General features: G+C 43.2%; 1 protein-coding gene across 1 annotated transcript in view; it reads right to left on the bottom strand.

Annotated features, from left to right (window-relative positions):
* GPC5 (glypican 5) overlaps positions 1-25,508 on the bottom strand; it is a 303,582-nt gene extending 278,074 nt beyond the window's left edge. Inside the window, exons 1-2 of the mRNA XM_027675181.1 lie at positions 25,354-25,508; positions 24,068-24,245 (exon numbers count right to left, since the gene is read on the bottom strand). The gene's annotated coding sequence lies outside the window, so the exon portion shown is untranslated. The remainder of the gene's footprint in view (positions 1-24,067; positions 24,246-25,353) is intronic.
* Between the last annotated feature and the right edge of the window lie 2,437 nt (positions 25,509-27,945).

The raw sequence follows: 27,945 nt of genomic DNA, 5'->3' as shown, positions 1-27,945 counted from the left end.
GCTTGCCCACCGGGAGCATCTGAGATGCCAAAGGTATCCCATCCACCACCCACTGCCCCTCCAGGAAGACGTAAATCTCCCAGAGGTATTGTATCTGTTGGCCCCATGAGACATTCTGGAAACCCTAAGGAAATTCAAATGGTGCCAGATGCCTACATTTGAGCAACCAAATTAAACCTTATAAAGGCAACTTTGACACCTACTTTTGTAAGTGGACACTTACAAAAAGTGCCTGTGCTGTATGTGTGCATGTGTGTGTCTTCTACACAAACACTCTGCTAAGTGCCATCAGAAAAGGTTTTAAAATATTTTTACATCTTGCTTCAAAAGAAGGCTTAATACAGAAGATCAGTAGCAAAAGTGACATTTCTTTCCTCTTCATATTATGTTTTCAGCCTATGAAAACCTTTAATCACACCTAAACCTTCTAAAATACTCATTTTATCTCCATTTCTTTTGTCATTGTCAATTCAGGATAGATTTTACTGTTCGCAGTTATTTGTTGCACGTATCTCTGAGACCAGGGCTACTCAGAGCAAGCACTCTGACATTCGAACAGGGCTCCTTGAGGACTGATGTCTTCCAGGCTGCCCGCAGCAATGCAACTCCTTCAGAGTGAAAGGCTGCTGACCACGCAGTTATACTGCACCTCCTGCTGCCCGTTGCTTGCAGGGGCAGCAGCAGAGAAAGAAATTCTTTTATTATTCTTATAATTCAGAAATTACTTTTACTTCAAACAGGAAACAAAGAGAAGTCAAAAGAAAGAAATGAGAGTGAGTGGTGGTATAAAAATACAGGGGAAGGGAAATCAGAGGAGCAGAGCAAAAGAAATATACATAAGGTACCGTATAGTTCTTTCCTCTCGAGGCAACGTTTCCTCCCTATCCTAGTACACAAGTGAATGTATGGGAATCAAAATAAATGACCATGAAAGAGAAATTGTAATAGTTGGACTAGGATATTGAATATATACATATATTCATACACATATAAACAGATACCATATAATTCATACTGATATTATTCACACTAATAGCACAAAAAAATTAAGCCACTGACAGGGCTTTAATTCAGATTTCACTTTCCAGACATCTTCACTTGCACAGTTCCTGTCTAATTAGGCTTTCCAATTAAAGTGTTTATTTTCTTTTTAGCAAAAGCAATTAAAAATATTTAGCCAAGGACACCATAAGAAGACAACAATGCATGTTGTCAAAAGTACTGGTAACCTTAGAAATATAATATTTTGATTTTTAAACTGCACACTACAACTGTGTCAAGTTTAGAATTATCTGTCATGCTTTAAACTAGTCATTAAAAAGCTTTTGAAAGAATTCCTTTAAAATAAACCCAGTATGCCTCAACTTGCAGAGTTAATAAAACCTACACAGATTATCTTAAAAAAAAGAAGAAAAAGGTTACTGATATTTTAAAGTGAGGGGGACATTAATTCAGCTTTTGTTGCATTCTGAAGTCATTTTCTGTCAAGTATTGATACACATTTACTAGTTGACTGTCATCCAAACATGAACATATCTTATAGATATGTAATCGCTGACCATGAAAATAACTGCTTTTTAATTTTGTGATTAGCATCACTGAAGTCAACAGAGGTTCTCATGAAGCTGGAAACAAACCTCAGATCTAAGGAGGTACATCTTATTACATACAAGCTTTACAACGTCATTTGGTACGCTCTTAAAGAAAAAGTTTTGTTGTTGATACAAATGCTAGATATAGTCAAATTACTATTAAGACATTACTTTCCCGGGAATTTTATTCCATTACAGCGACAGGCAAATACCCAGCAGAGAAAACGCGCAGCCCCACCACTTGCAGCGGTGTAAGTCATTCTCATTTCACACCAGAGTAACTTCACTAGCCCCAGACGACGTTCGGTGGCTCTCCCCTGCCTTCAGGGTTCGCGCTGGCACCGCTGTACCTCTGCCTGCCCACGGGCGGCTGGAAGCAAGGTGAGCCCCAGCTGAAGTTCGCTCTCCTGCGCGATACGGTATGGAAGTGGGTGGGCACAAGGGGGTTTTAGGCAGGTGTCAGGGTGCTCCAGTGCCCGCAGCCCGAGAAGAGCGTTTTCTCCCTTGAGTAAGGGGCCAAGCATCCCCCGCAGCCACCCCCAATGTCGCTACGGAACCCGATCCCCCCGGCCGCGGTTGACCCGAGGAGCCCGCGGGGCCGCGGCCCCCACCCCGGGCACCACCCTCCCACCGCCGCTGGCGGCACCAAATTCAAACCCGCCGTCCCCGCACCCCGGCGGGGCAGCCCCGGCCCCGCTGCTCCCAGTGCCTCCTGCCCCGCCAGCTCTCCCCTACCTGCCCGCGGGGACTCCGGGACACCGCCCGGGGGGCCGAGCCGCCGCAGCTGGAAAACTTTCTGGACCGCCTCGCAGCTCAGGGGCGGCTCCGCACCCGCCGAGGCGGCGGCCAGGAGCAGAACGCCGAGGCTCAGAACGCCGAGGCTCAGGACGCCGAGGCTGAGGCTGTTCCCCCCCATGGCCCGCCGGCAGCTGTCGCAGAGACGGCGGCCGAGGCGCCCCCAAGCCGCTGAGCGGGGGGGAGGCTGCAGCCGCGCCCGCCGGGATCCGCCCCCGGCCCGGCCCCTCCCACCGCCCCCCCGCACCATGGGGGGGCCCCGCCGCGGGGACAGCGGGGGGGGGTGTCCCAGCGCACTGGCGCCTTCGCGCCGCCCCGTCGGGGCTTGGGGGTGGGCACGGTCCGTTTGGGGAGGGGAGGAGACCCCCACCTATACCCGGGGTGCCGGGGGTCTGGGGGTGCGGGCTCCGGAGGGGGAATCCGCAGGGAAAAGAAGTGATGTCATGGTGTGTGAGCAGTGACTTCCAAAAAGCACGCAAAAAAGACAGACTTAATTTGTAGAGCTTTGGCGAACTACTTGTAACAGGCCAGTAAAGTACGCCGTTCAGATTGGCTTCAAATGCCAAACTTTTGCTTTTCTGACAGAAGTCTCCAAGAATTCAGCGCTCTTAATGGCATCTTCAAAAGTTTCAGTTTCATCAGGCGAAAGTGACTAAGGACGAGTTTACAAAACCCTCTCATATCTACAAGACAAAGTCCGATGGTATCTGCTAGAGCAGCCAAGGAAGCTGGGAATCATTTATCTTTAAAACAGCTTCCTTGATGCCAGCGTCAAGAATCCCCTCCATGCACAAATGTCACACCTTACCCATTAGAGCCGGAAATTCTTCTTAGTGTGTTTTGAAGCTGCTGGTGGTCATTCAGAACTGTAAAGCATTAGGCTTTCAATTTAAAAAAAAATCTTTGATCCGTGTCAGCAATTTCAACACAGGACCGCAAAACCAGTTCTAAGTGTGATTTATTCTATGCATTCATTTGAACACGGTTAACAAATTGACACATAAGTTAATAAAACTTGCACTAGAGATCAATCATTTCACTGCTGAGCAAAGCAATAAAGAATGGCATTAACATTATCCAGTCTACTGAGTGACAGTTCATAAGGAGGGGAGAGGACTAATATTTCTCTTTTCTGAATCATCTATACTCCAGGATTTGGCAACTTCCTTCTGTCAGCAAGCTCCAACACATATTACATGAAATGTCCTTTAACACAATTTGTTCTACTGTTCTTATACTTTGATGTTTGAAGAGTGAACACAGCTGACAGGTTACAATCTTCTTGATAAAGCAAACTACAGCAAAAGACATTTTAAGCCCCCCATGAGGAAAAAGGGGGAAAAAGAAAACAGTGAGTCCTCCTGGAAAGAAAAAGATTTGGTTTAGATTAAAAAAAAAAATGCAATACCTTGAGTGGAAGCTTTAAAATACTGAAAAATACACCAGGGAAAACAACCTGAATATGGGAGCCAGAGAACATGGGATCTTGTTCAGCAACTTGAAGATGGTAGAGTAAATTGTAGGAATGATGAAATGCCATTCTCAACATCTAGTACAAGATAACCACGTGAAAATAAAGTATTAGGAGACATGAAAAAATAAATTTTTAATAAATTTTAAGATAAGTATTCCTACTTAATAAAAAAAAAATACAAGTTTCTCCTTTACTTCACAACTACACAGAAGTTTGCCTACAGCAGTAGATGATGTTGGGCAACCTCTAGAATCCCATGGCTTCAACTGGAACTAGTACTTCCTTGCATCTTCCACTGGTATCAATTCAGAAAAACCTCTTCCTTCCAGCTCTACAGGCTAATGGAAAAGGGAGGGTTTTTTGGTAAGAAATTGAATATACATTTAACTCGCTCTTTCAAGACGAGGAAGATTCTAGTTTAGTCCATAAGGTGAAGTGGGCTTTTGTTTGTTGGGGAATTGGGGGGTTGGGTTTTCAATTTTTTTTCTTTTTTTTAATACATTTAGCATAGCAAGTGTGAAGGAAACAATTAATTCTCATTTAATTCTCTTGCAGGTTTTAGGCTTCAAAGTTTCCTTGGTTTTAGTGTTAAAAAGGTATATTTTAACTAACAAGTTTAGTGATCCAATATTCTGGAAAATATTTTTGCACGTTTTTAATCATATGCAGAAGAAAGGGACTTATTTTAACAAGATTGTGTGTATCTGTATACATATAAAATTTATGAGAGATCATTAACATTGACTACAGACTTATAACTTCTTGACCAAAGCCTTAACACATGCTCTTCGTGGCTCCTCATGGATATCTAGCTCTCAGCTCAAGGCAACTAATGAATACCCCTAACACAAATTCTCCCTTTGCCTCTTTTCCTTAATCATGAACAATACCACTGTATTACCTGAAATGCTGGCACAATGCCAGAGAAAGTTATACCTTCAATTTATCGCTCTAAATCACATCAAGCTAAAATGAACCTTTTTATTATTTTTGGTACACAGCACTAAGTTTCCTGCTCATCACCTTTGGACTGTCATCTTATAGCTACTGAAAAGGCTTTATATGCCTGTGCCATCTTCCCTGTTTGCATCCCTTCACAGAGCTACTACAAAAATAACCCTTTCCAACCTGTCACTTTGACCACATGCACTTTTGTCACATTCTTTGTTGTGTCAAACACAAGTCACTTGGCTTTAATTGCATATCCTTTTACTGTTCCCGTGTCAGGATGCAAAGGGGAGTTCCAGCTTCCAGAGGACCTGTCTCCACCTCCAGCTTCTGAAACGATGAAATGCTTTCATGCTATATCCTATTGTGTCTCATGTATCTGAAAGTAGTTCAAACATTCATTAAGCTCCCTCATTTTTCCAAGTCACCCTTCAAATCTTTCTTTACTGCAAATCTTTTTACTATTATTTTGATATATATCACAGCAGTTAAGGAAGCTTTTTATTAAGAAGACAGACTGTTGTGTTGACTAGTATGTTCACACCATGTCCCAGTGGCAAATTCTACCTATCTACTTCTGGTCTAATACATGTTCTCTGTAAGTTCTTGGTTCCAATACTATCCTTTTGCTTCTCATACAGCTTTGAACAGAGTGGGGAACCTAGCACTCAAACTGAGTTTCTTGAAGTTATGATAACAGCATGGGGGTGAGAGGCAGGGGGAAACAAGAACAAAACAGTTCTCTTATTTTAGGTTGAGATAATTAAGCTAGTCAACTAAGACTAAAAGCTACACAGCATTTGTATTCACAACAGTCCCACACTCTTACCAACGACCCTATAAACTTAGTGAGGCCAGTAAAACTTCACACACAACTCTAAGTTTAATTCATCTTATAATCCATTAAATGTAGAGCTGAAATAGAGTTGATAATAGTCTTGCAAAAGTTTGACCTGATTTGGAGATAAATTCTCAAAAAATGTTGGTTAGGTTTTTTTAGTTCTTTTAAAAGAAGGAAAAAATTATGAATTTTAACTGAAAATCTTTTTGATATCTTCATGAGTAAACTGTATTTTGTTTCATGCTTGCAATGACAGGAGTTGCCAGCTGAGACTTCAGGGAGGGACAGATGAGAGAGAGAACACTGAGGAAGTAGATGCAGACCACAGAGAAATATTTTACAATCATAGAATAGTTTCAGTTGTTAGGGAGGGACCTTTAAGGTCATCTAGTTCAACTCCCCTACAACGAGCAGGAACATCTTCAACAATCACAGACAATCAGCATTGCCTCCTCCCGCCCCCGAGCGCGTAACAAATGCTATTCTACTATTAACTTATATTGCAATCTAAACTTCAGTTGACGCCTCCCCTGTGCATTATGGCCCCAGCATCCCTTCCGTCCCAGCTCGCGGCCTCTCCATAACTCCCCGTATGTTCTCCATCTTCCCGGTGAAATCATCCAGCCGCCGTGTCCCAGGGAAAGGTCCCTGGCAGGCAGGCAGGCCGGCCCGAGGAAGCGCTGCTCCCGTGCCGCTGCCCGCTGACGCTGCTCCCAGGGGGTCCGGCAGGGCCGGCGCCCGGGCAAACACGGGGCTACTGACCGCCACCGGCTCCAAGAGTGCACCCTCGGCTTGGGCCCACAGCGGGGGAAGGCCACCCCCATGGGGGAAAGGGTCCTCCCCTCGGCCCCCGCACCCCCCACCACGCCCCCGAGCTCTGCATTGCTGCCTTTCCCCTAAAGTGAAAGGAAAAAGGGTGTAAAAGCACAGCCCTGGGATCCTGCCTGCACAGACAGAGCTTCAGTTCTTCACAGTAATTCTAAGTTCAAGAATTCATTTCAGAGTACTGTATCCAGAAGTTAATTGCACATCTATTTTCATAAAGTTTTTATTTATTTAATAATTTGTACTTCAAACATAGCTCAGCAGTCAGCCATGTACTTTGAAAAATATTTCTCCTTACTGCTAGGTACACTGTTTCCATGGAGACTTCCTTAGATATTCTAGGGTGAACACTCGGTCTCTTGTTTTCTTTTCATTTTAAAAATCAGGGCAGACCTATGCACTCCTAAAAGTCAGTAAAGGTTTAAACTTCCATTAGTAACAACTTCTAGGCATCTATTTTTAGATCACTAGTAGCTACATGCTACCAGTGTTGAGCAGGTGACCTACCTCACCATTAGGTCCCATCTGAATTGACAAACTAAGTGAAAGAATTCCAACCAAATCTCAGGTTCAGACCAAAGCACAGTAAATCAGTCACATCTTATGTAAATGAGTATCAAAGAAAATTAATGCAGACACATTCCTTTTCTTCAATACCATTCATGCATTCAAGATGCAAGTGACTGGCTGTCTCTGTCTGCTTGACACAGATCCAAACTTTCTCCACCTTTCCCAGGTGAACATGTGAGATATTAATGTATTTTTAAAGTGACAAGGCTACGCAGTGAAGTCCCTGATGTTATCTTAACATGCACTATAATAGTTGTAGCAGCTGGTCTGGGGAAGACCAGAACACGAGCATTTCAAACTGGAGTACAGGAAGGAGGGAGCACTGGGCTCCAATCTCTTTCTACACAAACAAGTATTTAATCTAAAAGTGCTAGCACTGATCTCTTTTTGCCTTATAAATACAGAAAATACAGCCACAACTTTCTATTCAAAGGCTGTTGAACTTCTTCCCGAACTATACACTACTCTAGAGCAGGACACAATTTCCATCAGCACACAAAAAAAAATTGATGAACTTGATAATGAAATTCGCAATACAATGTCAATTTCCAACCTTACATTTGATTTTTTAAAAATAAAAATCATGCTGTATAAAGATGTTAATGCCTATATGCCCATAAGAACTTGTTAATGGGTATTTCTCTGGTACTATAGGTATGAGATATCCAAAATTACTCTGTTACAGGAAAAAGCTTAAAGTGGAAATTGAGATTACTGTGGGTACCAAAGCCAATCACCACACAACAAGGTTTCATGAATACTGCTATCCTTGAACTACTTGTGAAGCAGTACATGTTTATTTCTCATTTTGTATTAAACAGAAAAATGAAATTATTATCTGGAAACAGTTAGGCCCAAGTCCTCAGTAAAGAAAAAAAAAGTATGCTTAAGGAGATACTTAGATACCACAAATTTTCATACTATGTCTTATTGCCACTGAAAAGACCTATATTTTTTCTTAAATAGACACAAAATCTTTCACAAACTGGAACCAAACTGCTCCCCATTAATGAGGTGATTAGTCTTAGCTTAAAGGCATATCCTGGATGAGGATCTCAGAGCTGTGTGTTCCTCCTGTCTCGCCAATAGCATTAACATGTTTCATGGAAACTACATATTACATGTAAGCGGCTTAAAAGTCCATTGTAGGAAAAAGATATTGCAGCATGTAAATACTTTGAGATGTTAGTCTGCTATTGTCCACTGACTGTTCCAGAGTGCTGTCTGGACAACGCAAGCATGTAAATTTAATCTTAGTACTTAGTACTAACTGGTTTCAATAAAATTTATCAGCAATATGTTAAAATAATAGAAATATTATTAAAAGTTAGGAAAAAGTGATTGCAGAACATATTTGGAAAGTATTTTCTAGGCTTAGAAGAATAGCTAAGGGGGTTCTCCACTAAATACTGTATCTCTAACTATACTGCAGCTTTGTCTTCAAGTGCAACTCTTAGATGACTTTAATATAAAAATTAGTTCAAAAATCTTAACTTAAAAAGAAAAAAAAAGAGAGGGTAAGTATTGATTTGTTCCTTTTTTTGGGTTCACTTTGCTAGAATATGCTGTTTGATGAAACATTGCTAAGATAGTATGATGCTATACAGCAATCAAAAGTGACAAATTCTGATCAGCAAGGCTACTTTTGTTCTTTTGTCTCCTCGAGGAGACAAAAGGAAACAAAAATGAAGGGTCTTGATAAGGAATTATGTTTGCACATTAGAAAGGCTCCTCATGTCCTTTCCCCCTTTTTTTCAGCCCCAAACAGAACTTCATAAGCACTTAACATTTATAGAAACAAAATGCTACACACAGACTGCACTTGCATGAAACTTTGGGTCACTGTATTATTTCATTGGCTGCATCTTCTCTAGCTGCTCTCTACCTCACTAGTTTGGAGGGCTAAGCTGTACCTATAAGGGTGCATTTTTTACAACCTTGTCCATCCTATTAAAGTCTTGTGTTTATTAAATGTTCCTGCAATGACTGAAAAGACAGCTAAGCAGTATCTTCTCTTCCATTAAGAAGTTATCATCTTGCTCTATCAAACTCCACTACCCATTAAATCCCTTATTTCCACACCTAAACAAAAACATTTCCCCCTTTCAGTACATATGCACTTGTGCAAGTCTCAGTTTAAAGAGACTACATGGTATTTGCTCATCTCTGCCTCTTTTCCAGAAATGGATTGACTATTCTCTCCCTCCTTTTTCTTGGTCAGGATGGCTGTCATCCCTCCTACCTGTATAATTCTTCAATATAGACCAGGGATGCTGTCAGCTATACTGGTTTTGAGAATATTGCTACTGAGTCTGAACTGGCACTTGAAAAAGGAGCCCCCTATAATTTATCTTAAGCTACACAGCAATAGTGGAGTTTAAGATTGTTTAGAACTATGAGGGGGTATTTACACATTGGCTTAAAATGCAAGTTGGAAGTGTTTGGCTGTTTACTAAGTTCCTGATTCTGATTTTCCTTTTACATTTCTAACTAGTTCAGTACAGCTAGAACTGAATTAACTCATTTCAGCATTATGTATTGTGATAGCTGCAAAGCGTTGGAGCCACCAGCTGTTCAAACATGGCAACAGCTACCTAACTTCTATTCCAGAGTAGTGGATACAAAACACATCATGCAAAGTTCTGTGACCACTGAGTTTTCTGCATTACTAAAGACACAAGATCATATTTATCCTATTAAAATTCTGAAAACTTTGTATTTGATAAAAAGGATACCTATCTCAATTGGTTATATTTCTACCTCTAAAGATATGACATTAATTTAACACCCTAAAAGCTCTTCCTTACAATTAGACACTCAAATGAAAGACTTTTACAGATACCTATGGAGCAGATGCAGTTTCTTGTGCACCAGTTCATAAAAAACAAGTTGACACGAGCCTTTCATAAACAATTTTATAAAATCTGTCACTGCAAACAATTATGTGTAGAGTTTTAAAGTACTTAATGGAAGTTAATTAATAATCAGCAAAATGAAAACACACTTCAAAGCATACTGTTAAAAACACTACATGTTCTTCTCAAAGTATACCTAGACACAATAGCCAATACTCTAGATTTTTAAAGTTTATCTTGAACTTTTGTCTTCAAATCCAAAGACAAATGTATTAATCCAAATGTATTAATTCCCCCTATTTCATTTCCTCACAGTGCCTACTTTAACCATAAATTTCTGTCATTGAGCTCTACTAATGAGTTAAGGCAACCAAATGTCTCAGCTATCCCAAGCTCTGACTATTTGTGGAGTGAACACACCATTAGCAAGTTTGCTGATGATACCAAACTGGGAAATGCTGTTGACTCTCTAAGGGAACAAGAGTCCTTGCAGACAGTTCTAAATTGATTGGAGCATTGGATAACCATCGGTGGGATAAAATTTAACACGTACGAATACCAAATTCTGCATCCAGTACTGGGAGAGGAGTGGCTGCAGAGGAGCCCTGTAAAAAGGGATTGGGGGGTGCTGATTGACAGCAGGATCAATGTGAGTCAGCTGCGTATACTGGCAGTCTGGACAGCCAAGCACATCCTGGGATGCATCAAACACAGCATCACCAGCCAGTCAAGAGAGGTGGTTATTCTGCTGTATTCAGCATTGGTGCAGCCTCACCTTGAGTACTGTGGGTGCCTCTGGGCCCCACAGTTTAATAATGTTGAGGTCCTTGTATGTGACCAGAGGAAGGCAACTAAGCTGATGGAAGGGATGGAAGGCATGTCCTATGAGGAGTGGCTGAGGATTTTGAGGTTGTCTAGTTTGGAAACAAGGAGGCCAAGGAGCAACCTCATTTTCCTCTTCAGCGTCCTGAGGAGGGGAAGTGAAGAGGAAGGTGCCAATCACTTCTGAGATCAGCAATAGGATGTGTGGGAATGGTTCAGAGCTGCACAACAGAAGGTTCAGACTGGACAAAAGGAAGCATTTCTTTGCTGAGAAGGTGGTCAAACTCTGGAACAGGCTTCCTAGAGAAGTGGTCGATTCTCCAAGCCTGTCAGACAATACGTTGAAGAACATGCTTTAAAGTTTTGAAGTCATAGGGCAGTTGTACTACATGACTGTTGTAGGGTCCCTTCCAGTTGAACTATTCTATTTTCACCTGAATTCAATCAGCAGAAGTAGAGGAACACCTGGACAATGAGCTTTTCTAAGTTTATTGAGAATTTTAACCAGGAGGCAATGGTATATAGTGCTAACTTCAGTTTGCAAAGCATCTTGGAACAAGCTGAGTTTATATCACAGCACTGCAGTTTTGAGGTAGCAGATGTAACTGAACAAGAAAGCTACTAGGGAAGTCAACTATACATTTCAACTACAAGAAACCCAGAACAGTTTTACTTCATCTTAACACAATGTTACACTTAGTACTATGAAATAATAAGTCAAGCATCTAAAAAATTATATATACCGAGGCAGACTTCACAGTAAGAAGAAAGATCAACTATGAGAAGTTTCATGACACAAACCATTTTTCAGATATTTAAACCATCCTAGGTCTGTTAATATTGCATCACCACCTAATTCCTTGATGGAGAAACAAGATTCCTACATAAGCATATACAAGCTGTGGCAAAATACAAGTCTGTTCTCTCAGTATCCCAACTGTAATAGCAGATCCCTAGGGAAAAATATAACATTTTCCCTTCATGTCCTTTCAACCATCTGTATGTTCAGAACTACTTGAATAACTGCTTACACTTTCTTTAAATGTCCCTTAAGGGATTCCACTCCTACTGCCCCACCAGTTTTGTCCAACTGCACCCCCCACCACTCCCAACACATTTGGGCATCTTCCCATGTTTGCAATCTAGCTAAGGCAGAAAAGCTCAGAAAAGCTCACCCTGCCAATATTTCAGAAAGAGAAGAAAACCTTATGTACTTCCAGGTCCAGCACCTGCACTGTCTACAGTTTCTTGAATGCCTTAAAAAACAACAACAACAAAAAGACACAAAAAACTTTCTTCCCTCCCAAACAAGTTTTCCTGGAAGAACTTAGTTTCATAGCCACCACCAGTGAGAATGACAGAATACACATGAAATGCCTAAGTCTTGTCAAACTACAGTGATTCCTTCTCCATTTCCTGATCATTTGTAGCAAATACTACGCAGGAAGTCATTTTACTAAGCAGCCTGTTCTTTGCCTACATTTTGTGGACATAAATACGTACTAGCTTTTGTATACTAGTAGCATTCCAACATGCATATATTTATGCACACAATAACTCTATGTACCTATTCAGAGACACAAATATATATTGTAAGAGAGAAAAAGTACAGAGTAGGGAAACAAGAGTAGATGTGAAGAATGAACAATTTCTGAAGCTTGAAGAAAGGAAAAAAGTTCCTGGTTTGTTTATAACACATTTCTCAGCCCCCTCAAGGAAAAAGATGAAACGTCATTTGGAAGCATAGTTACTTTTTTTGACCTTGGATGCTTAGGGCAAGGCTAGCCTTGAAAAAAAAGTCAGGGGAAATCAGAGAAATGGCAAATATCTGTAGTTTTACTAAAGGCTTCTCCAAAATGACTCTTGGAATCCACAGCAGCTATTAAAATTCTGACTAACATACAGCAAATTCAAACTAACATTGTAATATTCCTGAACAATGCTATAAAAGGTTTTAAATTATGTAAGTATGAACAGTGGACTAGAAAACTTTTAAACAGAAAGTTGAGGAAGATTGATAGAAATGCTGCACTTTTAGACTTGTTGGCAGATCTAAAAAGAGAAGCCGGAGAACTCTCAGCAAAAGACATACATAACCCTGATACTGGAATAGACCAATCAGGTCAATCAGGATTATAAATGAATATACTCTTACCATTCATGAAACTCCTGGAATAAGGAACATGCAAACTTCCCACCAATAAATCCGGTACACCAGAGACCCAGACACCAGGGAAGTTCTGATTTTGCTGGGGCCATAAAAAGCCAATAGGATGTTACCAGTGAGTAAAACAGAGATAAATCGCTATTTAGCAAACAGAAGAGTGAAGCAGCTAGCTGTGGCTCTGACAAGGTGTACAAGTCATACAGGAGATTCAACTACTGATTAATGCACCAGTTCTACAAGTTACAGCTACCACATGAAAGAACACCACTTATTCTGCCTTGCCAGTCAAACACAAGGTGGTGTTGCTGCCCTGCATTCTGGTATCCTGAGCATGTTGAACACCAGCCTCAATTCCTGGCACTATGTATTTATCAAGTGCCATTAAGGAAACGTCCCAGTCTGACCACTCTGGCAGTCACACTCCCAAGGCCAGAGACTTTCACTGGGACCAAAGCCCCTTCACAGGGGGCAGATCCAGTGAGCGAATGGGTGCCCCACTTGACTCCCTGCACACCCAGAGTCAGACTAGATTTCCTACAGAGGAGTCTCAGATGTCTCATTCCATAAAGCCATTTATTCACAGCTCAGTAACACAGAAACAGCCCGAGCTGGTGCTTCCAAAGAGGGACCCCCAACCAAGGACCTCATGGGCTTTTATACCCTCATAGTCCACCCATGCCCCAGTCTTGCTCTTTCTCCTGAGTCCGCGGCTCCTGCACCCCACCCTGTGTCCATCCATGTTGCTGGTGTCGCCAGTCTTCACCTCCTTTGTCATCCAAAAGGTCGGCAATTCCCAGCTCCTGCTGTGTCTCTGTGTCCATTCACCTGCCTGGCACCACGCATCTTTGTGCCCTTTGTTATCCCAAAGGCTGGCAGTTCACGGCTTCCACCCAGAGCTCAACCTGTATTTCAACCTGCATCTCAATCTGCAGCTTGCGAGCCGAGCTACCTGGACCAGATGTATTTCTCAACAGTGCTGCCTAATTTTCTCTGAATAGCAGCGAACTTATCAGATGTCATACCAAAAGCAAACACCCGTAAACAAGAAATTCAAGGCAATCTGGGTAAGCAGACTTTGAAAAGTCACACTTTCAAGCAAGGACCTGGTTTTACCACACCACCAAGGACCACTTAATCCCAAAGAATGCTTCTGCACACCACCTTGACCCAACCTAGAATCATGGCCTGCGAATACCATCTGGAGCAAATCCTAACAAAAGCTGTTACAACAGTGGTTGTTAGGATGATTGATCTGGAGTTTTGTTTTGCCCACTAAGGAAAACTTAACAGATTTCTCACTGTTGCTCATTGCCTGAGGCCAAAAATCAATCAATTAATCCCACACACCACAAACCTGAAATGGGGCACAGGAACAGGTATTTTAATTACCAGTTTGATATCACCTACTTTTATATCTTTTTATCTTTCCATCATATTAAGGTGATTTGCTATAACCAAACAAAACCTAATCTTTACCAAGCAGGGACTTTTATTATCCTCCCTGCTTCCTCTTCTTCCCTCCACTGCTCCCTCCTTCTCCCTCGTGCTGCCCCCCCTCTCCCATCACCAGTGCCTCTGCATGGAGTCTGTCTTGCTCTAGACTACTCGAGTAGCCTTAACACTGCTTTGGTAGCTCCCCTTCACCATCTACGTCTCAGTTATTTCCTTCTCTCCCCATTTCTCAGCAGACAGAGAAGAAACAGATGCATATTTTTATGCAACTTTGATCTAGGTTCCGTTCCACTGTGCTTTATAAGAACTCTCTAGAAGATAACTAAACTTTTTATCCTTTGTTTTTTAGATTCTTTGGCCAAAATTCCTTTGCAATTAACTTTTTTAAAGGACAGGGAAGGGGCAGACTTTCCAAGTGCCTTCAGGCTATAGAGGGAAGATTTAATTTATTACTAGCAGAGCTCTGAAATACATAGTTCATATGTTTTATGAATATAGCACATCCCTTAAATTTTTCTTGAATGCTGGACAGTTGTTTCTGCAATGTGTGTAAAACATGCTTACATTCTTGTTGGCTCCCCATGTTTCTCATAAAAGAAACGTAAGGTGGAATGTAACCTAATTTAAATGTCCTAGAAATCCACAGATTTCTAGAAGTAAGTGATCCCTACTATAGCTTTTCTATCCCCAAAGGGGAACAGGCCTACCAATCAATATATTTTAGACCAAACTCTTCATTTAGTACTAGAGAAGCACTTACCAAATGGAACTACACAGATGCACAAACAGAGCAAATAATTTTCAAGCTTAACTCCACACAGTTGCAGATACCTGGACATGGTTCCAGCTGTCAACACTGAATACCTCAATACATACAATGCTGTCGATGCTCACAAAAACGATTTCCCCAGGTAACCACTCACATGTCAGACCATGAAGTATGTCTGTCGAGTCTAGTGATGCCGCTTAAGTTTGGGTGGGAATGAGCAGATAAAGGGTAAAACTCAGATTCCAGGTTGTGTCCAGACATACTCTTTTGACAACTGCTTAATGAAAGTAACCCAGAAATACATCCAATCAGCACAAGGTTACTTTTTAATATATTAGGGTATGTTGCCAGGAAACAACTTTGTGATTTGGGGAGAAAGTTGTGTTAATACAAGAGTACCATCATCTTCAGGTGGAATCCAGGACAGTCTTTGAACACACCATCACAAGATATAGTAAAAAGGATTCTCCGAGGCCTTGATTCCTTTTTTAACCACTCTTCATTCTCACAGTGAAAAGTTATTAAGACAAATTTTTATTTTTATGAAAAGGATAAAAAATTTTGAAAATCCCTAATCTGAAGTAGCAACCTATAAAGATTCCATTCTCTGTATCCAAGACATTTGTGTCAAAACAAAGGGGAACTCTCCACTTACCCTCTTAATGGAGTAGTTCAAACCTCTAACACTCCTGCATTTTCTCTTGTAAATGCAAAAAAAAAACCAAAACACCAACACCCTCCTGCCAAAACCACTAAGCCTCCCTGTAAAATACATCACCAGAGAGAATGGGATATCTTAGAAAAGTCAAAATATTCTTGGATACATTCAAACCATGTTAGAATACGAAAAGTAAGAACTGAGAATAGTCTACTGGTCCAGCAGACAAAGTTCCATGGACATTTTTTCACCTTACTTCTCTGGTAAACAAATCACCCCTCTCCAAAAAAAAAAAAAAAAAAAAAAAAAAGGAAGAAAAAAACCCCAACAAAACACAAAACCAGAAACACTAAACAAAAAGCACAAAAAAAAATCACTTCACTCTTAGAATGAAACTAAGGTGGCAACAAATATAACTACTGCAGTTTTATGAGCCCAAGAGTGGCAAAACACTATCACTCCAAGCACAGTTTACCTTATTTTCTATGCTTTCTTGGAGAAAGCACAGTTCTAGCCTCCCCAGCATACACAGTTCTCTTCCAGGAAAGATTTTGCTACCCTTTCCTCTCCTACTCTATAGTTTTAACCTCCATCCACCTTAACCTCCTGTTGAGAAGCACATTAAAGTCACATAAAAATATAAGTAAATGTGGTTTTCCCCTCCAAATTCCAAGTGCAGTATATATTTAAATTCATGTATAACTACATCTTTCTACTGACTGGGTGTTTCATTACTGGCTGAATTTAATAAAAAAACTTTAAAAAGGAACAAAAATAACTTTGAATAGTAGATACCAACAAGTGAACATCTGCTGTCAAAGTGATTATTACAATCCTTAGATGTGAGTTGCTAGGAAATAAAGAATCTTCCTAATTCAGAATAGAGCTTCAAACAGCTTACTCAGACCTGGCCAGACAAAGAACATGCTCACTTTTGTTTGCACTGATCTCTGTGGATAACCCGTATTACTACACATTGCTCATGCAGTCTCCCTGAGCAAAACCTGCTTTCACTACCCTGCTAAAGCAACCTCTCAAATGCTACCTGCTAGGATGTATTCATAACTCAACCATTTGCATTTTAACCTGGGATCAGTGAGTTTCTGCAAATGGAGACTCGTGAATGGGGAGAACAGAAAAGAACTACTTCCCTGAATACTCCTGGGCACCCAGCTATGAAATCAGAGACTGAGAAAGAATGAAGAGCCAGGGTTTTTTTTTTTAGCACCTCTAGTCTGTTTTCCCCAAGGTCTGAAGTGTGCCAAGCTTATAGGCTGACTATTGAAAATACTCCAAGAACCTCTGGTATGTTTCTTAAGCATAATCACTATAAAATACTCTACGTTCATTCTTACAATTATGTCTGTAAGAGTATTTGGGACTTTCAACACCTAACCAGTTTTTACAGCATACTCACCTGCACAAAAATCCAATCTAACACTTTTAGAAACACCAGGTATCTGTTACTCCAAAATCAGGGCTCTACCAGAAGATGTTGACAAATACAAGGAGCACATAATTTGATCATGTACAGAACATTAAAAACCACCTGTAGGACCTTCAGACTGGAACTAAACTATGAACTGAGCAGTTCAGAGAGCACAACTTGCTTATGAAAGTTAACCACCCTGTGCAGTGCAACAAGGACTCGCAGAATTTCCATGTGATGGCTGAAAAGGAGCACTTCTTAACACTAAATAATAACAAAGACTATTTCCTCCACAATCCTTGAGAATATAAGCATAATATAATTTCAAAGATATTCATGACTTGAAGTGCACCAGTTGTTTTGATATACACAGATTACTTGCTTTTACGCTTCATCTGATAATACTGATGCACAAAACTACAGCCCAGAACTGCAGTATCTCACTGGAACTATTTAACAAAACACAACCACAAAGCTTTACCCCACATAAAGTCCAACCGTAAAATCTAGGAATCACTGTCTAATCAGCATGTTTTTCAAAAGCTTTTGCTAGATGGGATTTTACCTAAATTAAAACCCCATTAGCAGAGATTATTACACTGACACACTCTTCTGCAGTTAAGAAAGTTATCCCTACACCATTCTTGTTTCATCATGAAACCTTTCATTTCAACGTTTTTACCAAATCAGGAAAAAAAACCTGATCAGCCACCTAGTAGTGCCAATTTCCAAAAAGTCTGATTGTAGAAAATAAGCTTCAAGACATAGCATTTTTTGGTCCTTGGAAAACTACTAAGAAAGTTAAATTAATAAATAAAAACAACTTGAACTCAGGGTTCTTACAAGAGTTTAACACATATCTTGTATTTTCAAGTATTACAGCAATATTCATAAGCTACAGAGTTGTTTGACACATAAAACACGGACCTTTGCCAAAGTAGCATGGGGTGAGAAGATAAAATTATACACACATATCAAAACAACTACCTAGTCACTCAGTACTTCCTAAGTGCTCATATTTTACATCTCTGGAGAAGACAGTTAAAGAATTAGAGAAGTGACTAGAAAAGTGCCAGTCCTCTACAACAGTAGAAGCAGATTTCTCTCTGCATCAAGTACACTAAGCAGAAACTAGTTAATTTTTTCTATAGCAGGGAAAAGGATTGCTATAAATGCACTTAGAAGATGTGGGTATCTGGAATCTTTTAAAGATTCTATAACATGTCATTTAAAGGATTTCTTATTGTTGTACGTCTTATCCATTGTTAAATTCCAGACCATTTCTATCCCAACTGCTGACATGCCCCACAGCAGGACAGTTGCTCCAAAATTCTTGTCAGTCACAGCAGCATACAAGGCATACAAAACAGATTAAGTAACCCAAGTTATACTAGTCTCTTCCCTTAACTGAGCTTTTTACTCTTTCTTTTCCCATCTTTACATCTTCCCTACCTTTAATCACAACCTTGATCACCTTCCACCTCCTAGGGAATATCACGCAATTTCTAAGAGGAAACAGGCCCATGTATTTGTACTACAACTGGGATATGACCAGCCACCACTTACCTCCAGGTCAGATTCCTGAAAACACTGGTCTTCAACTCAAATCACTAGATCAGACATATTTTGCAGTGACAATATAGATCATTTGTACAGCGCTCATGCACTCATCACAGACTTTTCCTTTCCAAACGTTGCTCCATTAACTTAGACTACATATTGATAGCTTGCATTAATCGGCTAGCCCAGCAGACAATAACCAAAAGCAGTGTGAATCCCAGATACAACCAAAACACCCACCACCAAAGCAATTCTTCAGAAAGTCTCAGCTACATTCACCAAACTTGTGTAAACATCCTGTTCCATGCAAAGCATTTTGGCCACATTATTTTTTTCCTTAAATTAACTAGAGAGATCCCTTCTGTCAGCTGAAGTGGATGCCTAAACCTGGTACAAATTGTGATGCTTCAAGGAATCAGTCCTTTAAGTGCTAATCTCTTGGGTCATAAAATGACATTAAAGGGTACCCAAATCACAACTATTTGCATTTACAGCTTTGTCTGTAGTTCGCTACCCATGTGAAGAATCTGATCCATTACCAGAGAGCCTGAAAAGTTTTTAACCAAGCATTCTGTATTTGGACATTTAAGACTAGTATTACTTGTATTATCATGTCATCTTAGTGAGTTAAATGCAATGAACAAACCCTAACACCCCCACCCCCCCAATAAACAAAACCACCCTAAAACCGAACACATAAGCCCAAAATGAGACTAAATTAACAGGATTGCTCATCCATTAAATGGGGAACTAGGTAAAACTAAGTTTTATTTAACACTAAGAATGAAACACTATAATAACTTTAGTGGTTTTGACTTACTTATAAAGGTGGAAAAATCCAAAGAAAAGATCCATTATACAACTCTCAGTCTTTACTCACAGGGCCACTAGTCAGTTCTCCTCCAGCCAGGAATCCCACTGGCTGTAGCAATTAACAGCCTTGTATCACTGTAAAGACTAATATATGCAACACTGTTTGTTTGCCCTGCTAAAAACGGCCTTCCAAGTTTCAGAACCTGTAGGATGCAACAATGGCAGGGTGGAAACTCATGCCTAGCCTCACAGATTCCAGACTGACAATTCTCATGTACCAAACAGGTACCAGTTTCTTCTGATGACCATTATCAATGAAGACAGATGTTGTACTGATATAAAAGACAAGTGCAGTAGATAACCCATCAGAAATATGATATAGTAAAAGCAGAGAATTCTTTTAACAACACTTTCATTTTCCCCCCAGTGTCTTCTCCTTTAGACATCATCCAGAAAGGCAACACGAAAGAGAAGTACCAGAAATTTACTCTTCAGAGCAGATTTCATAGCAAGGCTATGATGAAGAATCACAACATGATGCAGTCCATTACTTAATGTTCACTTGCTTAATCTCCTGTACCCATGACATTTCTGTGGTTTATATAGTGAAAGCTATTTGCCTATTCATCCAATGCTACTAGAACCAGACACAGAAAAGGTTCCAGGGAATGAATTCTAGTTTAGCGACTTGAGGGGGGAGGGATAAGGAGGAAAGACGTGGTGTGGAAACAAAGCCCAGCGAGTCCCAGATTTGAAGCAAGCTGTGGGTCTTTACCAAGTAAGACTTTGTAGACAAGACCACTTATGAACTATACAAATACAAGTGATGTACTGCAGAACATGGGAGTCTTGCATTTGTTTTCTCATGGTAGCATCTCAGCTATGTGTGAGAGATCCAACTCTTGTGTCAGCACAGCAGGAGATGTTCTCTTCTAGTCCTGTTCATTTAATGCCTATGAACAAGCTATTACTCGAAATGCCTGTTCCGGACAGTCATCTCACTAGTTGATTTGGTATTCTGAAGTCAGCACAAGATAGTCAATTCTAAAGAACTGAGCTGGCTTTTCAGCATCATCCAGTGACAAATTAGTAAAAAAAATGCTCATTTCCCAGCATGCTTCGAGATTCTAAGAGTATAGAGTTTTCTACAGTTAACAGAGAAGGTTTTCCTTATAAGGCTAACTGTGCTATACCAGAACTACAGGGAAGTATTAATACTGCTTGGAATTTCTTACTTTTTGTTTAGTAAGACAGACTAAGCTATGCCCTTCCTGAATAATACACTTGAAAAAAATAATTTCACTGTAAACAATTCCTAAAAATCCACGCAGGCTTATTAGCGATAATCTCCCAGAAGCTCCTATGTCTCAAACTAATTCATAGCAGTTCACTTGAAAAATTATTACCTGTATCAAAGCCACTAGAAACATGCCTTCCATACATGTGACAGTTTTCACAGACAAGCTAAATACAGTTGCAGAAAATGCCTCTTCCTATTTCTGAAGGATTTTTTAACTGGCACTTGTTTTAGCTATCTAACCATTCCTTTCTAGTCAGATCTGCTACACCAACATCAGTGGCAAGGCTCAACTTATTTCAGTAAAACCAGCTGAACTCAGCAGCATTACTTCTATCTCTTCAGTCTTCTGTCAACTAGTTTAATGTCTTAGCTACACTGAAACCAACATACACAATTAAAAATTATTTGAGGAAACACTCAAAGGACTGGAAAAAAACCCCACAATTTACACAGAACTGGATGTAAAACAGGATTAAGATGAGACTATACCCACTGATTACATATCCATGAGAACACTACTGATGCATTTGAATTAGATGAAACAGACTATAAAAGTATTACAGGTATTTTCCAAAAACAGCATGTGACCAACTTGAAACTTCTGATAACCTAAGCTATACAATCAACAAGCCGATACTGTATTGAAAACATGCAAGTAAGACTGATATTACAAAAGCAGTGCTGTAATTGCTCCTTGACTAAGGCAGAGCTTACCATGTCTTTAAACCGCTGTATGACTGTTACAAAATAATTTCTCAGACTTGCACCACGTAAAAGTTATTTACTTTACAGTAAATAACTGAATTAAAAGTCCAGGCAATTAAACAATGAAGTTATGGAAACCCTTACAAATGTCACATGGTTTGATATTAAAACTACATACACTGCAACATACCTGATACACAATTTAAGGTTCCATGGGCACAAAAACCACTTGTGCAAGCACTTGGTTTAAACAAGCTGCAGTGTTAAAACTGTAATATACATCTTCAAGCATTTCAAAACATGATGCTTACATGGCAGCATAAATATGATTACATATTAAAATGCTTCCTGAATTTCAACTTTTTCAATAATGCTGCTTTTACACTCAAAAGAGTTAAACCTGCCATCACCAGACACTTATCGTACAGAAATCAGGACAAGACAGTTTTCTTCATCTGCTGACTTCACAGACACAAGCTTCCTCTAACCAACAAGGTTAAGAAGAAAATTTTAAGCTTGGGAAAAGAATATTTTGTACAAGAAACCTATCTGAGCAATACATTCTAGAGAAAGAGAGATAGAAAGAGAAAGGGGCAGAAACTGAGCAGCATGTAGTAAAAGCCTAAGTTGGTTTGGCTACTTCAGAAAGAAACCAAAAGATGCCAAAGCCATTTAAGAACTTTCAACATCTTGCTAGAGGACAGAGTAATGTTGCAAGACAGCATTGCAATATAGTGTTCAACACTCTCATGAATGACCCACTGAGCTTTGTATTTCATTTTAATTTGACGCAAGAACATCAAGGGGAGCATTGACCCAAATATTCTTAATTTTCCTACCACAAAGGAACTTTACTCTGCTTTAGAGTACTATGTAGAGTCTGGCAGCTTTAAGAGGCAATATGAGTATTCTGAATTTATGGCATTAGTCCTCTGGAAGCCTCTTTTAGAACTACACTCAACAATGTTTGAGCTACAAGTGTAGATTACTAATACGCAGTCACTCAAAAAAAAGCAAGATGGGCTGAATGTTCCACTTGAACATTTTAGTGACTGTTCCTTACCATGTCTTCCCCAGCCAATCTCAGCTTCTCTGAAGCAGTTATTTGGATCAGTTTTGCTTCAGAGAAATTCTTCAGGAGGTTCAAGAGATGTTTCATATCATTGCTATGCATCACATGCTAAGTAATTCACTCAAAAGGTCATGAGTTGGCCACTGTTACAATAACCATGAATGTAGATACTCCACAAGAAGCTGACACTTGACTATTAAAAACTCCATAGCCGATGAATGATTAAAGCTCTACCTGTAACCTCATTTATTACTCTTGAATTTGACAAATTCTGGATGCAAGAACTAAGGCTAAAAATGCGCTCTACTACCATTTAGAACATAGAGAGTTGCAATATGATAAGAAGCATTACAAAAGATAGCTGCTGAATCCTTCATGTAATTCAAATTGACGAAGCAAGCTTACAGCAAACAAGTTAGAACAGAACTTTCATCCAGATTTTCTGATACCCAAGATCCATTTCTTCCCAATAAATTCATGAGGAAACTCTAAACAAGCATCCACCTCCGTTTAATAGAAAAGTAATAATGACCTTAAAAAAAAAAAATCCATAATTAAGAATTTCAGCAAATGCATACTGTCAGTGACAAATACAATATATACAAACAAGAAGACAGATACAAAAAAATTATAGTCTGGTTACACAGAGAATTACATGACATTTTTTCAAGAAACTTAGAAATTTTAAGTTTCACGGATCAGCGAAGGAGAAATTCCTTACAGCTACAAAGGTGTTTCAGCCTCTATCCCCACCAACCTCAACAGGCCGGGACAAGTGCAATACCACAGTCATACACAGCATTGCAACTGATCCCAACCTGTGTAGAAAGGGGTATAATTTTTCCACACTCACTGACTGACTTGTCACTGCCACAGTCAGTTTTGCATGGATTTGCACAGCAGAGTATCATACAGCTGGATGCAAACCTGCAAAACTAACCAGAGAACAGTGTTCAATTAAACAACAAATAAATTGTACGACACAATATGTAGTTCTACAGCTAGCAGTACTTTAAGTGCTTATAATGCAGTAGATTAGTGAACACTACCTGCACTATAAGCACTTTAGTGCTACAAGAGCTGTCATTCACTAGACTGCTGTTAAAATAAGGAAGGCCACAAAATATCCCATAACCAGCAGAAAGCATTCCAACTCCTTGATGTAGATTATAACAGGCCACCATCAGCTTTGCATAGATTTGCACAACCACTCTCTTCTTGTAGTGCAACTATGCAAAACTAACAGAAGACTGCAAAGCAGAAAACTACTGGAACATCTACAGTCTTAACCTGAGTGACTGGATGAAGACATAACTTCTTATGCCAGAAGGAGCACTTAGGGCAGTAGATGCTAATCTACTTCACTATCTGCACTAGATGCACCTTAGTACAAAAAGCACTTGACAGCACCACACTGTACCTTTCCATTCTCTGAAGTCCTGCGAGATCTCCTGAGGCAGTTGTCAACATAATGCTACAAGTGCCTTCACTGCAGTAGGTTCTATATATCACTACCTGCACTGTAAGCACTTTGACATTACTCTGACGCAAACAGCATTTTTTTAGCAATTCAAGTAATGTTGTCTACCTTGTACCTGCTGAAAGAAAAGAACAAAGTGAGTCTTTGATCAGGATTAGAACTGCAAGCTTTGGAACAAATATTCGCACTTCTGGGCTAAAGACCTCCTTGAGAGTAAGCTGAAGCAGCCCATCAGCCCAGTCCAGGACACTCATAAGTGATACCAGGAGTATCAAAATGCTAATTGACAGTAGAAGAGCTGAAGTGCAAAAACTAGTTAACTGCTTCTCCCATGCCATTCTCAAAACACCACTGAAACTTGTGGAGGTAAAAGTAACTTGAGTTTTCACTGACAAACCTGAAATTTGCTAAGAGCTTCCACCAACTCTCTCAATTAAAAAAAAAACAAATTATAAGGCCAATAAGTATTTAAACAAAGTCTATGCATTTCCAGGATACCAGGAATTTTAAAATTAGATTGAATGTATAATAACATCAGCTTTCTGAAGTCCAGAAAGCATCTTAGGAAATGCCAGGTGCCTTCCTAAGTTTTCCAATTACGCTCTTTGCTGTCCAGTTAGAATATTTGCTACCACTGCCACAGATACCCTGTCTCAAAACAAAATTCCTATTGTGGTATTTAGATTGGCCTATCTAGCAACAAAAAACAGCTTCTAATGATGGCTGTAAAATATACTACCACAACCAAATTACAGCTACTTATTAAAGACCTGAGGCTCAGTAAAGCAGGACAGTGCTATACTCAAAATTTGAAAAAAAACATTTTATTCCTTCTTTAATAGGAATATGGACTTGAACGAACAGGTAAACAGTCTCCCTTGCCTGATACTTATAGCCAGCTTAATATAACACTTTGAAACTACAATAAAACTTCTGTTAGACTGACTGAGAAAGGACCTTTGCTCAAAGAAAAAAAAATAAATCCCAAATATCAAATTTAAACGTTTTTAAAACTTTCTCACTGTCCAGCTGCTTTAGTTGAACAAATGAGTGTTTGAGAAACTTGCACTATTCTCCTCTAAATGAGTGAAACTGTGGACTGCTATACATACCTCCAATCCCAAGGAACTCTTTGGAATTTAGTGGTCCTAACTGAAGTCTGAGCCTGAGCCTCAAAAGAACTGGTTCTGCCTCGACATTCCAATAAAATAAAATTAAAAACTTACCATCATCCGTTAAAAGGAACTTCCTCCACACACTGCTGCAACATCCACATAAAGCTTCATTATGTCCTGCTGCACATGTCGATACTGCGAAAAAAACCACCGAGTTATCTGCTTTTTATTGCAGAGGAGCGAACAAAGTCACCGAGGAGCAAGCAAGTTCCCTAACCCAGGGCTCCCCATCCCTACTCCACCCCCCGGCAGGGCGGGAAACGCTCCGTAGCCCCTCAGGCGGCCACGAACCGCCTAGTGCGACACCCCACACGCGGGCTCATCCGTTTTCCCGGTAAGTCGCTCCCCGCTGCGCCTCGACGGGAGCCCTTCCACGCTGCCCCCCCGCGAGGGCCGGGCCGGGGGCGGCGAGGCCGCCGTGCCCGGGCCGGGCCCGCTCCCGCTCGCGCACAGCGCAGCACGTGCTCCGCCGAGAACACAAGGCCGGCCGCCAGGGGGCGCCGCCGCGGCGGCGTGGAGGTCACAGCCCGGCTACGGCGTGACGCCCCCCCCCGCCCGCCCGCCCGGGCCCCGCCGAGTCCCGCAGCCCGAACCACGCCAAAAGGCCGCGCCCGCCCGCTCCCAGGGGCCGCCCGCGCCGGGAAGGGGCCGCGGCGGGGAAAAGGGAAGCGGCTCCCCGGGCCTCCGCTGCCTACACGCGGCTCCGGGCCTAACAGGGAACAATCGGCCCCAGCACGCAGCCGCCGCCATGTCCCCCGCCTCCTCCCCCTTCCCAGCAACATGGCGCCGCCGAGGCCCCGCAGCTGCCGCCGCCGCGCCGATTTCGTAATGAAGCTCGCGGCTCCCGAACGGCGGCGGCGGCGCGGGGCCTGTCCGGTGTCCCCTGCCCGCCTGCCCGGGAGAGGCAGGAGGCCCTGCGCCCCGGCAGGGAAAGGGGGGATACCGGGGAAGGGGGGGGTGAGGGGGAAGAGGAGGGCCCGCCGCCCCCGCCCCTCCGGCGAACAAAAGCCCATGCGGAGGGGCCCGGGACGCGCTCGCAGCCCGCGGCGCTGCCCCCTCCCTGGGGCCCCGCGCCACCTCTCCTGGGGGGGCGACGGTGCACAAAGCGCCTTCGCTGGGAACTCCCCGAGAGCCCCCACGCGGCCCGCGCCCTCCCCCCCGTCCCTCCCCGCCCGCCGCCTCTTTTACCGCCGCTGCCGTTCCCCGAGCTGGGCGTGGGCGGCGAGTGGAGCCCCCGCGCCGCCGCCGCGGCCTCTGCCCCACGTGCGGCTTTGTTCTGGCGCCGCCAGCTCCCCCCCGCAGCCGTGCCATGCACAGCGCAAACTTTCCCGGACGGGCCTTCCCCCCACGGCCCGCGGGGGCAGAACCCCCGCCCGCGCCCACCCCCGGCCGCCGCTGCCATTGTGCCGCGCACGCCGCCCTGCCCTGCCCTGCCCGCCCCGGGGGCTCGGCCGCTCCCCGCGCCGCCCTGGCCCGGCGAGGCGCCCCGGGCCCGGAGCGCGGCGGCAGGGGGTGGGGGGGCGGGAAGGGGGCGGCGGGACTCACTGCAGCGGCGAGCGGCGCGCACGCTTTTTCAAATCTCCCTCATTCCAGCCCCTCCCGCCCCGTGTGCGAGCTCGGGAGGCGCCGCCGCCGCGGCGGCCGCTGCCATGCGCCCTGCTCCCGGCTCCCCCCGCCGCCCACCCACACCTCCTCCTGCCGCCCCGGCCACTCGCTGCGGCCACGCCAGCACCCCCCGCGCCGCCGCCGCTGCCTCCGCGCCGCCCGCCCGCCCCCCGTCCCCGCGCTGCCTTCCCGGGCTCGCCTCCCGCGCCCAGCGGCCGCCGCCGCCTCACAACAGGTTTTCTGTCAGCGACACGCGCGCGGCAGCGACACTCACCAGCCAGCGGCCGCCGCCACCATCTTCCCTCCTCCTCCTTCTCCTCCTCCCGCGGCCCCGGCGCGGCGTGGCCGGCCCGGCGGAGGGGAGCCGCTCCGCTCCTCGGCGGGGCGGATGGGGGGTGGGAGGCGGGGGAGGGGGAGGGAAGTGGCGCGAAGGCAGGTCCCGGCGGTAGGAGCAACCAAGCTCGGGGACCATGTGGGTGAATGAAGGGCGGCGGCTCCCGCCTCAACGTAAATATCCACAAGCCCCGCTCCGCCCTCATTAGAATAGAAAACAAAGTGCTTCCGAGCGCCGCGCCGCCCAATCGCCGGCCGCGGCCCCCGCCCCCGCCCGCTGCCGCCTGCTGCGATTCATCCACGCACCAGGCATGCACCGAGCCCGCCGCTCCCCCGGCCTGCCCCGCGCTGCACGGGCACCGCCGACACCGCCGCAAACTTTGTCTCCGCCGTTCCGCTGGGGCCGGGCCGCGGCGGGGGAGCGGGGCGCCCGCCCTACCGCACCGCGCACGGCTCCCGCCGGGGGATGGCGGTGCCGCGCGCATCCTGCCTGCGCAGGCGGTGGGGAAGGGGAGGGAGGGAGGGAAGCGCGGGGTGGGGGATGCACATGGTGGCCCCTCGCTCGCGGGAGGGCCGGGAGAGGCCCGGCCGTGGGGGGCGGGCTGGGCTGGGCCCGCCCGCTGCCGCCTTGCGGAGTTGCGCTTGCTTGGGAAAGCGGGGGCGCAGCGCTCGTCCCGACCCGGCCCGCGCCTCCGGCCCGCCGCG

Source organism: Neopelma chrysocephalum, unplaced genomic scaffold (genome assembly GCF_003984885.1).
Source record: "Neopelma chrysocephalum unplaced genomic scaffold, ASM398488v2 Primary Assembly neopelma1_25, whole genome shotgun sequence".
In the NCBI taxonomy this organism is placed as follows: Eukaryota; Metazoa; Chordata; class Aves; order Passeriformes; family Pipridae; genus Neopelma; species Neopelma chrysocephalum.
The sequence above is the reverse complement of the archived record's forward strand: the minus strand, read 5'-3'. Positions and strand labels throughout refer to the sequence as shown.